The following is a 17,393-nucleotide window of genomic DNA, read 5'->3' on the forward strand; positions in this document are numbered from 1 at the left end:
CCCATCCTGGGCATTGACCCGGTTGAAGATTCTGTTCCTTGCGAAGGATGCAAGTCAGCGACAGCGTTGCATTGTGACTATTTGTGGGCGGCAGTAACCAAGCCCTAGGAGCCTTGGTGGCAGGTGATTAAAACACTCCTCTGTTACCTGGAAAGCTGGCGGTTGGAACTAGCAGCCTCAACCCACCTGCCACGCTGAGGGAGAAAGATGTGGCAGTCGGTTGCTGTCCGGATTTTCAGCCTGGGAAACGCCAGGGAGTGCCCAGGAGGGTCACTGTGAGTCAGAGCCGACTGGAGGGCAGTGGGTTTGGTTGGGTTTTGGTTAAGGAGATCTGGCTTTGTTTTTATTCTTTATTTTTAGCTGTGCTTTGAATAAGTCTTGGCATGTGCTTATTCTGAGAACCTGCCGTCGTGTTTCCTAGGTGATGGGACTCTCAAGCTTGGTCAAATGGGGAGGCGCCAATATCCATGAACCTGAACACTGATGAATAATTGCCTTGCATACTTGATCAGAACATCTAGGGGGACTTCAGGCTTAGGGCAAGTTTCAGGATTTGGTGGGACTGAGACTGCCAAGAGGGTGAAAGGTTAGAGGTGTTAACCTAAATGCAAGGAGCTGCTCACGCCCTGGGCTGCTTTTTAAAAATGAGTGTCCAGTGTCAGAGTGAGGAGGAATGAGATCCAGTGTTCCAGGTGCGAAACGTGCACCAGGTCACTGTGAGCTGGAGCAGACAGCAGGGCACCTGACAGCTGACAGTCACCCTAATGTGAATGGGGAGGGTAGCAGGAAAGAGTGTGGGTGGAGAATGGACTAACCTGTGGATAGGAGTGAGAAGAGGATGGCGTTTATCTTTGTAAAAGATAGGACCCCAGATGCTACATCCTTTGATAGCCGGGCACCATCAGCTTTCTTCGCCACATTTGCTTATGCACCCATTTGTCTTCAGTGATCCGTTCGACAACTTGTGATCACACAGGCTGCTATGTTGTTCCATGTGGGCTTTGTGGCTTCTGAGCTAGATGGCCACTTGTTTACCTTCAAGCTTTTAAGACCCCAGATGCTATCTATATCTTTTGATAGCCGGGCACCATCAGCTTTCTTCACCACATTTGCTTATTCACCCGCTTTGTCTTCAGCGGTTGCTTGGCGAAGTCTTTCGATGCACTCAGTTATTGTCCGTATATCCCACTTGTCAGTTTGTGCTTCCTCTGTGTTTGTGCCCCTTCTAAAGTTGGTTCAGTTTTAACTTTTGTTTTCCCTGCTTTCTTTTTTTATTGAGGTTTTGCTGTGTGTTGTCTAGTCATTGTTGCTTTTTTGTTTATTTGCTTGCTTCCAGTTTGTTCTTTGTATGATTTTCTGTACGTGCAGTCAGGGATAAGTAAATCTATAGAGAACGTGACTGGACTGATACTTGCGTAGGGGCATGGCAGGGTGGGAGAGGGGGAAATGGGGAGCTAACAGCAGTGAGTACACGGAGATAATGTTCTGAAATCGATTCTGGCGTTGGTTGCACAAATCTTCATGGACACATGAAGTGTATGACAATAAAGTATTAAAAATAAAGAGTTACAGTCTTCGAAACCCACAGGGGCAGCTCCAGTCTGTCACATAGGCTTGCTATGAGTTGGAATCAACTCACTGACAAGAGAGAGAGCTGTGCATAGCTGAGGGGCCACAGGTCTAGGTTTTGAGCCCACGTCTGTGGTAGCCTGTCCGAGAGAGGGGAGTGACTATCCTTGACCCTCTGCCCTTCGGACCTCATCCTTCGTTCCACAATGCCTTCATTGTGACGCAGATACTTTTAACTCATTGAAATAAAGTTTGTTCACATTTAAGTGAATTCATAAATTCTCCATACTCAACATTTTAGTATTGGGCATTTTGAATTCAAAGTTAATTTGTCTCCTAAACTGACACGTAGCTTGAAAAAATAAATAGCCCACAATGTGAAATTTACTTGCAAATATGTAATTAATGGTGAGGCACTGTGTATGCAAATATTACTAAATTGCCTGATTCCTCCCTAAAATAAAAGGGTCAGATTAAAGATGTATAAAGATGCCTGGTGGGAATTTTAATGTACTTTTATGCAGAAGCAAGAGAAAGGACAAAAATCTTTGGGGAGGTAGTTCCCTTGGGTGCAGAGTCCCTGGAAGGCACAAATGGTTAACTTGTGATTGCCCGCCTATGATAAGGTTAGAGCCTGCCCAGGGGTACTTCAGAATAAAGACCCAGTGATCTGCATCCCAAACCTCAGCCATTGGAAACCTGAGGGCGTGTTGTACTACACTGGCACAAATGGGGCCACGTTGGGAGTCAGGTGGGTGACTGTTCTTGCCACCTAGGGTGGCAAGAGACACTACGGGGAGCCCTGGGGAGAAACAGAAAGCCTGGATCCAGGCAGACCTCCACTACTTGCCTGCCCTGTGTCCACAGGCAAGACAGTCAACCCCTCATAGCCTCAGGTTCCTTATTTGTAGACTCAGGATAAAAATTACTTAATGAAAATGGCTGACACTTAGCAGGTGCTCAGCACCCACCTGGTACCTTCTGCTCCTTCCCTTCCTTCCGCCTTTAGCAAATCCTTCATCCTTTCTTCCTGTAGCAGTTTTGCATATTTCCACTTGGTGGCACTCCTATAGGCCAAGTGGGACAGCAGGAAGTCACAACCTGGGCTGTACCAGGCAGGGAGACCCCGGTGTGCCTTTCACTGAAAGGAACCCGTTGAGTATAAGGATGCATCTAGGCAAAAAGAGCTATGTTTCTTCCCAAGTGCATAGGCTCTCTTGTATGTGATTTGCAATCTCTCTGGAGTCACAATAACCACGTGCAGTAAACATTAGCCCTACTTACAGATGAGGGTATTGAGACACAAGCAAACATACAGCCAAAGATGGTGGTGCATCTGGACTTAGAACTAAGGTCTGTCTGATGGCCAAAGCTAACGTTCTCTTTACTATAGCAGTACTTAGAGTAAAGGTAGGCTGATAACTGAGCCTAACACTGGAATCATCACTGGAGCTACACTGATGAGCAAGACAGGCAAACTCTGCCCTGCGCCTATGAAGTTGACGATCTAGTGACACATTACTAGAAGCACCTGATCTGTCAGAACATGAATTAATCTGAGGGAGGAGCGAATGATCTGTCAGCACTTGAACTTAATCTGGAGGTGGAGGGAAGATTTCCCAGAGGAGTGACATTTAAGTTATGACCTGAAGATTGAGTAGAAGTTAACTAGGTAAAGAAGGTAGGATTGGGTGAGGGAAGAGCCTTCTCTTTGGAAGGGATGGCTTTGCCAAGGCTCTAGGGTAAGACGAGATGCAAGAATGGGGGTGGTTCAAGGTCAAAGGACGAGAAGGGTAACACAAGGTGAATGAGGTAGGGCAGGTAGGCAGGGCCAGAGCAAGGAGGATGTCATGATGGTGCATGTGCTATGGTTAGATACTGCATTTTAAAAGACCAGTCTAGCTTTAGGGGAAAAAAATCCAAGGGGGGAAACAGGGAGATCAGTTAGAGTATGAGCGGAGCTTCCAAAGGCTTGTGGAAATTTTCCATGACTTTTTAAAAGCCTTTCTGAAGCCCTCTGGTAGTTTCGTGTCAGTGGGTTGAGGAAAATGCATTGTAGTTTGTAATTAAGTCATGGGCTCTTGTCACCTGTTGCTCAGTCGGCTCTGACCCCTGTCCACCCCATGTATTAGAGGCTAGAACTGAGCCCGTAGACTGTTCTTGTTTGAGGTCTTTGTGGAAGTCGATTGCCAGGCGTCCTCGGATCTGACTGAATTGCCAGTCTTGTAGTTAGCAGGTAAGTATTCCATGCTTATGAAGCCTGGGGACCATTATGTACAGACAATTTCATTTACATTGATTGATGTACCTATTCTGATCAATGTAAAGAAAAAGAAGTAGAAATATCTAATAGCACAGGATCCTGCAAGTAGCATAGATACTCAGTCAATATTTATTGAGTGAATGCTAAGAAAAATTGTGATGACTATGGCATATCCATTTTAATCATTGTTTAGGCTACTTCTAAAATGTATTCATCTGTATAATACTACATATAATTTAGTCATGTCTCAAGTGATTCCTGATACATAAAGTATAGACGTTCATTAGTTGTTCTATTGACTAAATACACTTTGGTTTGAAAATTATGCTACTCTTAAGCGATTTTTGTTAATATAGCAATCAGGTGTTACTTTTCTACCTATAATATGTATGCCATTAATAATTTATTCTACAAATAATGAGTGCCTACTATTATGCCTACTGTGTCTCCCCAAAATATGTGCTATAATTCCTAGCCTCTATATTTGTGGAGTGATGTAGTGGTTAAGTGTTTGGCTGCTGACCACAAGATCAGCAGTTCGAAACAACCAGCAGTTCCACGGGAGAAAGATGAAATGCTGCACTCCCTGAAGAGTTAGTCTCAGAAACGCCCAGGGTCAGTTCTCCACTGTCCTAGACAGTAGCTGTGGGTCAGCATCCGCTAGATGGCAGCGAGTTTTTTGTTTGCTCAATACTTGTGGAAGGAACCCTGGTTGTGAGGAAGACTACAGACCACCAGATCAGCAGTTGAAAACTACTAGCCGCTCCTTGGGGAAAAGATGAGACTTTCATCTCTTGTAAAGAGTTATATTCTCAGAAACCCACAGGGGCTGTTCACCTGTGCCCTGCAGGGTCTCTTAGAAGTCAGAATCCTCTGGATAGCAGGGAGTTTGGTTCGGCATACATCTGGATATAATCCCATTTGGGAATAAAGCTTTCTTTATTAGGTTAATAGTTAATAAAGCTTTCTTTATTAGGTTAATAGTTCCGGACTAGTGTAGGATATAAGTCAAGCTGATTGGGCATAAAGTAGGAAGAAGTGATGGGGGAAGATAGATGATAAACCACAAGGATATCTTAAGGAAGAGAAGCTGAAAAAAGGCAAGGATCTTCCTCCTGAGCCAACACACACACACACACACACACACACACAGCCTTCCCTCTAGAACGAGGACTGTGAACCAACACCCCTCTAGTCCCCTAACTACTAGAACATAAATTTCTGTTTGCTAACGCTCATGCGTCTTTCTGTTATAACAGCACTACATAGCTAGGATACATGGTTCATAGACTGAAGAACACCTCTATGTCCAGCAACTCGGACACAAGCAACATATGCCAACTGCAGTGAAGTATGGACTCACCATTTACAGCCAAATGCCCAGGATCACAAGGCAACAGGTTGTACTTTAAAAACTGTACTTCAAAACTCCATCAGTGGGTAAGACAATAGGAAATACCGAGCCACCAAGAATGATTGCCAAATGGGATGCAGGTAGGACCGAATGGAGTTGTGATTTGAACACACATCTATTTCTGTTAGCGTTCACTCCCTGGATTTGATTTAAAGATCCTGGTTGCCATGTCACAGAACCGTGGTGGTGTCGTGCTTGCCAGTCCGGCTGCTAAACAAGAGGTTAGCAATCCCAAACCAGCTGCTCTGTGGGAGAAAGATGGGGCTTTCTACTCCGTAAAGAGTTCAAGCCTCAGAAACCTGCAGGGGCAATTAAACCCTGCCCTATAGGGGCAGTCTGAGGTGGAATTGACTCGATGGCAGTGAATTTGGTATCTCTTTGAGTCTCAGTCCTATCTCCTTCATTGCTGTGTCTTTGAATTCTAGACAGCCAATCCACCCTTTCCTTTGGGATGATTCCCATCCTTGTTTTGTGGCTGTGTCTAAGATGACCTACAACTTTCTAAGTCACCCCTATTGAAACTCCTCCACCTCTTCCTGGGATTTGTCCTTTTGTCCTGTTTGCTATGCCCTTATCAATGAAGTGTGTGTGTGTGTGTGTGTGTGTGTGTGTGTGTTGGAAATGGATGACCAGACCTTTCCCAATTCCCACTTTCAGGAGTACAATTCCGTAACCTCATTTACACCCACCGTGTTGTAGACACCATCATTACCACCGTTTCTAGATGTTTTCCTCACCCACAACACAAACTCCGTGCCTAACAACTTCCTCTTCCTCCCTCCTGTTCCTTGTTGTTGTTACGTACCAGCCAATCAATTCCAACTCACCTGCGCTGCGTCATGAGGTCTTCAACGCTGTAATCATTACAGGAGCAGATCCAAAGATCTTTCTCTTGTGGAGTCTATGAGGGGACTAGAATGGCCAATCTTTGAGTTCGTTGCCAGCGTGTTTAAATGTTGCATGATCGGGGCTCTTCCCACTACTGGTAACTAGTAATACATTTTGGTCCCTCTGCACTTTCCGCAGCTAGATAGGAGAGGACTTCAGAAAATTCCTGGGAGAACGGAATTAGAGGAATTTTTTCCACAAACAATTTGAAGCCCTCTGGTATATGTCTCAGTTTTCAGCTTTCACAAAACCCAAGCCAACTCTGGAGGTAGCCCCCATTCCCCAGCCTTCCTGCAGCCAGACCTCCCTCCAGAATATAAAGATAGCGACTCCTATGTGCATCTTTTCAATATATGTCAATCCAAATTTATGGAAACTGAACCAGGGAGTATAAACATGTACTTTGCAAAAGAGTTGGCAAGATGTCTTAAGGATTTATAGTTGTCTTAAGGATTTATAATCCTTAAGGTGTCTTAAGGATTAATAATTCAAGACATGTCAAATTCTTCTGGTCCACCCCTTAGCTTGTCCTGTGCCTCCCTCACCACACCCTTCTTCTGTCCCCCAGTTCTTTCAGTGTCTGCGTATAGACTTTTCCATAAAGATCTTTCTTAGCTTTCATCAGATCTCCATAAAGTAAATGACATCAAGATATTAGGAACCTCTAGATGAACAAATTTTGCATCTCAAAGAGAAATTTTTATGTTGTACGGTATTCCACATCTGGCCTTTACTTAAATGCGGTGCTTAATATATCAGAATATATTGACGTCTCCACCCTACTTTGGCACAACTAATGTCACTTGGTTTTCATTGCTTTCATTTTAAGAGAAATGCTTTGAGCTCGTCACTGATGAGTCTGTTATTTGTCATTTGGGTGGGGGGTGGGGGTGGCTTCCTTTCTTTGCCTCCCACCTTACAAGGATTCCTGGCAATATACATGGTCAAGCATTCCTTCCTTCCAGAATATTGATGGGGGGAGCTGCTTTCGTTCAAGGGTGACAGCTGGGAACAAGGCAAAACTATCAGCCTGCATAAGCGGCAAGGAGGGGCCATATCCAACGTCCTCTGGCTTCCCTATGGCCATGAAGCAGAGGTCAGATAGGCCTCCACGCACCATCTTTCTTGACTTATACTGACACCCAAAGTTCCTTCCATGGCACTGTACTTCTCAGCTGCATTGGACAATTCATTACAATATCCACACAGAACTCAAAGACAATAATCACAATTACAGGGGTTTATTAGGGAAGTTACTAGGTTTCCACAAACCAGGCTCAGAAAACATTAAGGATACAGTCATCGGTCTGCTGCAACACCCCTACTCAGCCAGCAGCCAAGTCTCTCCTGTCCTCTGCTCCTCCCTCATCCACATGGTCCCTTCGCCTCTACTTCCATGGGCCAGGCAGCGATCCTGCTGCACGGCCTCACAGCCTCATAATCTAGACCTCCTCTCGTGGTCTCCTTGCCTTTGCCTGTGCTCTGTCCCATGGTCTCCATGCTGTAGCCTCTGTTGCTTCTGACCTCAGCCTCCACCACTTCGGATGGAGATTCAGGCTTGCTCCATTTCTGATGGTCTTGGGATTTCTCTCTTTCTTCCTGCCAAGATGGCTCATTCTTATAACCAAGGGAGTGGCAATCCCCTTTATTAGCATTATGCATGCCTATTATGCATGCATAGTGTTATGCATGCACTAATCATTTGGTGAGGGTTACAGAGAAGAGCCAAATTAAGACAGTTTACCGTATACCTACATGGGATTTTTTAAAGGTTTCGTTAGATATCCAGTTATTAGACGAGGACAAATATTTATCTCTATGTCCCTGGTGGCCACTGCTGCTTTGCCGCTGGTGACCACATCATGCTGCACTACGTGAGCTGTGAGAAAGGCTTGTGAACGAGACAGCAGCCATTTTTATTTCTATCAGTTTACGTTGACTCAGTTTTGTTACATGTTTATCACTATATGTTTTGACTGTTTCTGAGGGTTCAAACAAGAGGTTAGATTGTTATTATTTGAATACTGGTTGGAGATGAATTGACCCCCGCCAGCTTTCTCAGTCACTGTATGTAATTGGTAAGGAGGGGTCAGTTGGAAAGTAGACGTCAAGATAAGGAACTATAGGGTTCTTCTTTGAGGAACTCACTGTGCTTTATGGCTTTTTGTAGTCTGTTAGTCTGGGTCCTTTAGAGAAACAAATCCACAGAAACTCATGTAGAAGAGAGTTTTATATAAAGGGTAAGTGCACATCAAGAAAGCATCCCAACCTAGTGCTGCCCAAGCCCACAAGTCCAACATTAGCCCATATATCCGACACCAATCCACAAGTCCTCTTCCATCTCACAAAACACACACTATGACACCGACTGCAGGAGGATAGCCAAGTCAGTGAATGTATAAGCATCTTAGCGCTGGTAGGGGTCTCCACACAGCTGCTCCAGCACCCAGGGCTGCATCGGGGTAGGTCCATGCGGTGTCTCCTTGGGGATGTCTTGCAGGAAGTGATCCTTGCCAGCTGAAGCAAGGAACTGGGTAAGGAAGCTGCGCCTTGGTCCAACCATCAGAAAGCAAGAGACCCGAGAACTAGAAAGGCGAGGCTCATGGAGCCATTTATCCCTCTGCCCCTCAATTAACCCGACATGTGTTTATCGGCCAGGTTGGCACAATAAACTAACTACCTCAGTCATGCATCCTAAGAATTATAGCCCACCTGCATAACTTCTGTCATTAATACTGTTAGAAGGAATAAGTGTAAACATCATTTGGAGAATTGGAATCATTTGAATACCTGCCGTACAGCTTTAGTTGCTGAAGGGTGCTCTGTTGGCTAGTCTCCTAAGAAACCAGTTTTTCTCTTTCCTCTTAGAGTGATTATTAATTGGGCTTATGATTCAGGGCATGAGGTGAATATTTGGGATAACAACTTAGGTGCTGGTCTAGTCTCTCGTACCCTGTATGACTAGGCTGGAGAGGGCCTTTGGCAATCTTGACTCAGTGGCTCTGTGTTCATTGTAGAGCCCCTTGCACAGGCTTCTGGGGTACCACTGAGCTGCCTATGTAGCTTTCCTTCTAGGAAAAAGATCAAGACTTAATTCCATTCTGAAATGAAACCTCCCCCTGAGTACTCATCGCCTTACAGACACCCATAAGACACATTTGTAGAAGGCAATACTAAAAAAACACAAATAATATTTACTTTTGGAAAATTAAAGTAGGGGAATCATGGATGTCGAAATACATTTTACATTTCTAACTTTGTACCTGTCTGGATTGGGTTTTTGTTTTTCTCTCCAAATGCAAAACCAGTGTATTTAAAAGAATCCCTTTTTGCTCCCCATGGCTTAACATCAGTCTTGGTTAAATCAGTCTGACTCAGAGAGCCCACCTCTGCCGGAGTGGGTTTGCCCCATAGGGTTTTCAATGACTGAGTTTGGGGAAGTGGATTCCCATGATGTTCTTCCAAGGTGCCTTTGGGCGGATGTCAAGCTCCGATCTTGCTTGGCTTTCCAACTAACTCTCTGTGTGTGCTTCCTCCCCGACTATCATGATCCCAGTTCTACCTTACCTGTGTGCCTTGGTTCTCGTTCCTCCTCCATTGTCCTCCAATTGGGCTTCCATTCATAGGCAGGGCTTCTTTGTGCTCCTCTTTCTGCCCCGTTTTCTACCTGGCACCTCTCTGGTTCTTACTTGACCTCTTCTACCTCCCCCGTAGCCTAATTTTGAAGGCAGGAGCTATGGTTTCTCATCTTCATTTTCCCGACTAGCACATGCTGGCCACCCAAATGAATATTTGTTGGATAAATGTTGCTTGGATTTTTTTTTTTCAACCACATAGTGGGAAAGTTCACTTTGGGAATCAGCAAAATGTACATAGCACTAGCTGAAAATATCTTACAAATAAGCAATTATTTGAATAAGAACTCTGGCTTTTTCTAATCTAGATGCTTGATAACAAAGTATTTGGCCATTGGGGAACTGTGATTAGCTTCGTGTTGTAGTGAGTAATTAAGAACCCGGGAAGAGTAGTTTTTAATTAGAACTCTGAAACCTAATGACGTTCTCAAGAGCCTTTAATTCGGACTATGCTACAGAGCTGAAATAATGTAGATCATAGAGGCCTGTCTACCCCATTGGTTTTTGTATTATGTTTTGCTTCTTTTTAACATGGTAATTTACTTGAAATGTTGCTCATAAATTGCCACTTACAATTTACAGTCCTGGAACATGGTAGCCCCTCAATAAACAATAGTGTTAATTATCCTTCTCAGGTTTCTCATAGTACTTTTCATAATGCTTTTGCTCAAAGTAGGTATTCAATAAATGCTTTTGAATGAATCCATGAATAGAATGGACTAGCATGCTTTGTATACCAACTAGTACATGATTTCTTTTCATGCACAAACAGACCTGGCACAGTAGACAAGCAATACTTAACACTCTTGACTCATTGTAACAAGTACATTAGAGTGGGAGAGATAATTTTCCTCTGACAGTTTATCTGTATGTTGTTTTCTTCTTATTCCATTGGGAGCCTTTCTCTTTTTTTGAAGGCCCTCTGCCTTACCCAGCTTGATGTCTTTTTCCAGAGACTGGTCTCTCCATAACACGTCAAAAATATGTGAGGCAAAGATTTGCCATACTGTTGCTAAGCAGAATTCAGCTATATTTCTACAGAAGCATATTTATGTATTCTTCCGACAGTCCATGACCCTCATAATATTCTTAATCGAATACTATATTTCAAAAGCATCCATCTTCTCTGGTCTTACTTATTTATATTCATGCTTATTTATATCTTCGTACAGAACATCTGCAACATCTTTGTTCTTTAATATTTTAGGTAGATATTGTAGAGTAAATTTGCCTAATTCAGCATATCATTTGATCTCTCACCTGCTATTTCCATGAGTCTTAATTGTGAATCCCACTAAAATGAAATGCCGATGGCTTCAATCCTCTCTCTATCATGATCGTATCTATTGGTCCAGTTATGAGGAATTTTATCTTCTTTCATTGAGTCGTAATACATCCCAAAGGCTGCAATCTTTGATCTTTATCAGCAAGTGCTTCAAGTCCTCCTCATGTCCAGCAAGCAAGGTTGTGTCATCGGACTATGTGTTTAATTCGGACTATGCTACAGAGCTGGAATAATGTAGGTGGTTTTACCTACGTTACCTATTGCAGGTTGTTAACCACCTTTCTCCAGTCCTGATGGGATGTTCATTTCAGTAGTATGAAGGATCTGACCATATTAAGACGGCTCTAGTCAAATTAAGAAGGCTGTACTCCACCTAACAAGTTGCATTAGGTCAACCTGCTGCACAAGACATCTTTAGAGTATCGAAAGCAAGGATGTCACTTTGAGGACTAAGGTGTGCCTGACTCAAGCCATGGTAGTTTCCATCACCTCATAAGCATATGAAAGTTGGACATTGAATAAGGAAGACTGAAGAACAATCGATTCATTTGAATTGTGGTGGGTGCTGAAAAAAAATATCCAAAGTTCCATGGAATGCTGAAAGGACAAATGGATTCTGTCTTGGAAGAGGGACAGCTGGAGTGCTCCTTAGAGACAAGGATGGCAAGGTGTCATCTTACATATTTGCACATATTGTCAGGAGAGACCAGTCCCTGGAGAAGGACATCATCCCTTCTGAAGTGGAGGGGCAGCAGAAAAGAGGAAGACCCTTAATAAAATGGACGGACGCAATGGTTGCAATGACGGCCTCAGGCAGAGGAACAATTGTGAGGACGGTGGTCGCTAGGGGCTGGAACTGACTCGGTAGCACATAACAACAACACTTTATTCGCTTCACCACTGCTTGCCTGTTCACCGACTTCATCATGGAATTGATTACCTTAGATTTCATCATGGCAGAATCCTGGCCCAGGCAAGTTGTCATAAAGCTCACTCTCTTTTTTTTTTTAAATCATTGTATTGGGGGCTCGTACATCTCATCACAATCCATCCATCCATCGTATCAAGCACATTTGTACATTTGTTGCCCTCATCATTCTCAAAACATTTGCTTTCTACTTGAGCCCTTGATATCAGCTCCTCGTTTTCCCCCTCCCTCCCCGCTCTCCCTTCCCTCATGAACCCTTGATAATTTGTAAATTATTATTATTTTTTTAATATCTTACACGGTCCAACGTCTCCCTTCACCCACTTTTCTGTTGTCCATCCCCAGCACCGATGAAACATACAACTTTCCTCTAGTTCTTAAATGCTTCCTTCCCCCACTATCATGATCCCAATTCTACCTTAGCAATCTGGTTAGACCTGAGCAGGTACACTGGTACAGATAGGAACTGGAAACACAGGGAATCCAGGGCGGGTGATCCCTTCAGGACCGGGAGGGTAGAGGGCAGGTGGGGTAGAAAGGGGGAACTTATTACAAGGATCTGCATGTAAAGCTCACTCGCTAAGTGTATTTTAGAAATTATATAAACACATAGGTGTTGCCCTTTCTCTAATATTTAATTTGTATGGATGACAAACTGTTGGTAAATATATATGTGCTAGAACTTAGGAATCGTTGTTGCCACCTTAATAAGCATTTTATGATCTTATCTCAGAACTATATAATTTAATTAAAACATAACAGCATTTCTGTATCCCCATAATACTTGGTATATGGTGGGTATTACTGTTTTAAAATTCAAGATGTCAGTAGTGAAACACTGTTCATTTTCTTATAGTCAAACAAATAAGGCATACTTTTTCTATAAATTATTTATTAGGTTGTTTTGAAATGAAAAGAAAACCAGTTAAGGGAAGAAAAGAGGATGCTTCCTGTATTTTCATCCTAGGGAAGTGTTGTTTGGACGTTTTTCTGCTCAAAGGCAAGTGTGAAAATCCCCACCTACTTGCTTCCTCCTTCCTGGGTGGATGACTGTACAAAGATTGAATCCAGATGAGAAAGCCAACATGCAAATGACTCCCTTAGGAAAGAAAGCTACAAGATATATGTATATATATATATATGAATGGAGGCCCGTGCATTCATTTTTTTCCTCCTCTGTTCAGACAATCAAGATGGGGAGTAAAAGAAAAACAAGGGCATTCATATTATGAATGCCACTTAAAATTTGAGCAGGGAAAATGCATGTGTATTCTCGAAGGGGTTGGATACCTAAACAGGGTCAGGTGATGGAGTGAGGAAATAGGAAGAGTAAAAAGCATGGAGAGGAAACATAGTTACAAATTTTCAAATGTAAGCAATTGCATATCAATTTATAGTTTTTTTCTGCATCTTAGACTGCCCCATGTTTAGCCACACCCAGAATTTCTTTAATCCCCTTTGCTTTCCTATATACACTGTATCCGTCTTTTATTCCCGCTGCTCCAAAAAAACACTGATTTTATTCCAAACCTCACTGATTTCTGCCTTCTCTGAATTTTCTCAGATCCGTTCATAATGCCTATTGGGTCCTTAGAATCATGCCACTTTGCATCATAATTCTCTTTCTCTTATATGCATGCAAACTTCATTTCCTCAGTCAGAGAGTGAACTTCTGAAAGGCGAGAACATGTCTTTATATACCTGGGGGGGCGGGGGTGCCTCCCCACCCCAAAAGGGGAAAAGCTCCAGTTTAGTGCACACTTTTCCTGCTCGGCAAGCATCAAGCAACTTGCTCTGTTAGTGCACCAGTGTCATCACCTGGGAAGGCTCTCTCTGGTCACAGTGAATTTTTTTGTAAAAGCAGTTTCCCTCAAACCTCGTTTTTTGATGGTTGATTTAAGAGAACAGTGTGCAGCTGTGAAATTTTGTTTCCTGTTCGGGAAAGATGCCGCAGAAACTTGTGATGTTGAGCACAGCTTCCAGGGACAGCGCTATGGGAAATGCTCAAGTATACTAGGGTTTTTCTCATTTCAAAACAGTTGAAATGTTGATTGGTGACAAACCTTGTTTTGGAAGTCTATCAGCCTCGGCAACAGTTGAAAATGTCGACTAGTGCATTTGGAGTTCATTCCACCGAGTCAGACTGTTAATGAAACTTCTGAAAAGATTGTGTAGCAGTATGCAGGAAAAGCCCGATTTGTGGCAGACAGGCGGCTGGTTTTGTCACCACAACATTGCACCTACTCATGTAGCCATCTCAGTGAGCCAGTTTTTAGCAAAAAACAGCATGCCTCTCTTGCCCCACACACCTGACTCACCTGACCTCTCTTTTTATTCCCTCGAATAAAGAGGAACATGAAATGACAGTGATTTGAGGACGTAGAAGAGGTGAAGAACAATAAAAAACCAAGGGAGGTGCTGTCAGCCATCCAAGGGGATGAGTTTGAAAAATGTTTCCAAGAATGAAATAGCAGATTTGACCAATGGATTAAGCGTAAAGGAGAGTACTTTGAAGGTGATCAGGTAGTTTTGTAAAAAAAATTAAATACACAGCTTTGAAAAAAAATTGTTTGTTTTTTACGTACCCTTGTATATATTCCTTTTGTTGTAATTTGGGTGAAAGTTCACAAAGCAAATTGGTTCTCCATTCCACGTCTCATACATTTTGCTTTGTAACATCGGTTGCATCCCTCACAGTGTAACATCACTCTTCCTTTGTCCTCCCTGTTGGCCGGTTCCATTCACCTTTCTTTCCTGTCCTTTCTAGGAATCCTTGTACAGGATCACTATGAGTCAGAACCCACTTGATGGCAGTGGGTGGGGATGGTTTATTGTCATGAATATTTCGTCATGTGTTTTTTTTGGCTGCGTGAATGTCTTCTTTGGTGATATGGCTGTTCATGCCTTCTGCTATTTGTTAATTAGATTGTCTTTTTGTAGTTAAGGTGTGGAGGTTTTCTATATAGATATATTTTTTGAGATTAGTCTGTCTAAAATGTCATTGCCAAAATTTCCCCCCAGGTTGTGGGTTCTGGTTTTACTCCCCTGCTGAAGTCTTTTGTTGTGCATAACTGTTTAATTTTTAGAAGGTTCCCGTCATATAGTTGGCCTTCAGCTGCTTGTACACTTTTAATTATGTTTGATAGTGTATTTATGCCATGCATTAGAGCTCCGATTTTTAGTTGGTGATCTTTATAGGTTTTGCATTTAGGACTCTGGTTCATCTTGAATTAGTTTCTGTACATAATGAGAGATATGGGTCCTATTTCATTTTTCTGCAAATGCAAATCCAGGTTGCCAGCATCATTTATTAATGCTCTGTATTTTTCTCAATGTGTGTTGACTCTGTCTAAAAATCAGCTGTCCATAGACAAGTGTCTGGGTTCTCGGTTCTGTTCTATTGGTCTCTGTGTCTGTCACTATACTAATACCAAGATGCTTTACTACCATTGTTGTGCAGTAGGTTTTGATCTTGGCAAGTGTGAGGCCCCCTGCTCTGTGCTTTAGTAATGTTTTATGTGTCCAAGGTCTCCTTCCTTTCCATATAAAGTTAATGATTAGTTTTCCCATGCATGTAAAGAATAATGATGGATTCTGGATCAGGATTGTATTTTATCTGTAGATTGCTTTGAGGATTATTGACCTTTTCACAATGTTTTCTCTCATCCATGAGCATGGTATACTCTTCCATTTACGTAAATGTCTTTTTTTGGTGGTAATGTTTTGTGGTTTTCTTTATATAGGCCTATTGTGTTTCTGGCAAAATGTATTCCTAAGATCTTCATATTTTGTGTGGCTATTGTAAATGTTATTGTTTCCCTGATTCCCTTTTCAGAATTCTCTTTGCCAGTGTAGAGGAATCCTACTGATTTTGTATATTTATCTTATATTCCTCTACTTTGCTGAATCATTCTGTTGGCGCCAATGATTTTCTTATTGAGTCTCTAGGATTTTCTGTGCATATGATCGTATTATCTGCAAATAGAGGTAGTTTTACTTCCGGGACAATTTGGATACTTTTAATTTCCTTTCTTATCTTACTATTCTGGCTAGAACTTGCAATAAAATATTGATTAGTAGCGATGCTAAAGGGCATTTTGGGATGGTGCCTGTTCTTAAGGGCAAAGTTTTCAGCCTCTCTCCACTAAAAATAATGTTGGTTTTGCATATATGTTGAAGAATTTCCTACTATTCCCATTTGCGGAACCTTTTAATCAAAAATATGTGGTGGATTTTGAATTGTCTTTCAGCATCAATTGATAGGATCGTGTGGTTCTTCTTTTATTTATGTAGTAGATTATGTTGATTAAGAAAAATGTTGAACCATCCTTATGTACCTAATGTGCGAGTCCCACTTGACCATGGTGTAATTTTTCATAGGTTTTGGATTATATTAGCTAAGATTTTGTTGAGAATTTTTTCACCCATCATGATGAGGGATCTTGGCCTATCATTCTCTTTTTTAATGATGGCTTTGCTAATTTGGGTGTCCATGTTATACTTCCTTAATAGAATGAGTTTGGGAGCATTCCATCCTTTTCTATTCTGATCTAGTTTGCCTTGAATTTGTGTCAGCTCTTATCTGAATGTTTGGTAGATTCTCTAGTGAAGCCATCTGGGCCAATTCTTTTTTGCTTGGGAGTTTCTTAATGACTTCATCAATTTCTCTTTTGTGTGATGAGTCTGTTCAATTCTCTACCACAGTTTGTGTTAGTTTGGGTATATAATGTGTTTCTAGAAATGTGTCCATTTCTTCTAGCATTCAAATTTGTTAGGATAGAGTTATTAATAGCATTGGATTATTATTATTTCAATTGACCCTATTGTGACATTGATTCTTTTTATTTCTTATTCGTGTCGTTTGTATCTTTTTCTTCTTTTCTTTTGTTAAATTTTCCAGTAGTTTGTCGATAATTTAGGCCATGTGGGTAGCTAGTTTTTAGTTTTATTAATTTTTTCCTATTTGGAAATAACACTGTAATTTTATTCATATCCATTTTATCTGGTGACTATATGCTTTCCATATTTGCTGCACTTTTAATTTTAAGCCAGATTGGGGAAAGGTGTTGAATGGTGGTCTTTCTCTCCTTCATGTGTATGTTTACTGGTAGAAATTGTCCTCTCAGCCTGGTTTGTCATGTCCCCAAAATTTTGGTATGTTGTGTTTTCAATGTCATTTAATTCATGAACTTTTTCTTTTGCAATTTTAATTTATTCTATTACCAGTAGTTTTAGGGCAGATTTAATTTATATATCTGATTCCCTTCACTCCCATGATCTTCCTTTTACTGATTTCTAATTCCGTAGCAATCAAAGTTTTATATTTCATAATTTACGTATTGTGATCCAGGAGTGTTTTTCAGTATTTTTATATTTTTTAATGTATCGGGACTTTCTTTGAGGCACAATCT

At 41.9% G+C, this 17,393-nt stretch overlaps 1 protein-coding gene across 1 annotated transcript in view; it reads left to right on the plus strand.

The window, feature by feature from the left end:
* GDA (guanine deaminase) overlaps window positions 1–17,393 on the plus strand; it is a 101,420-nt gene that overhangs the window by 961 nt on the left and 83,066 nt on the right. The window lies entirely within an intron of this gene.

This window comes from Echinops telfairi, unplaced genomic scaffold, assembly GCF_000313985.2.
Source record: "Echinops telfairi isolate 266 unplaced genomic scaffold, ASM31398v2 ScPeMD7_22;HRSCAF=79, whole genome shotgun sequence".
Classification (NCBI taxonomy): domain Eukaryota; kingdom Metazoa; phylum Chordata; class Mammalia; order Afrosoricida; family Tenrecidae; genus Echinops; species Echinops telfairi.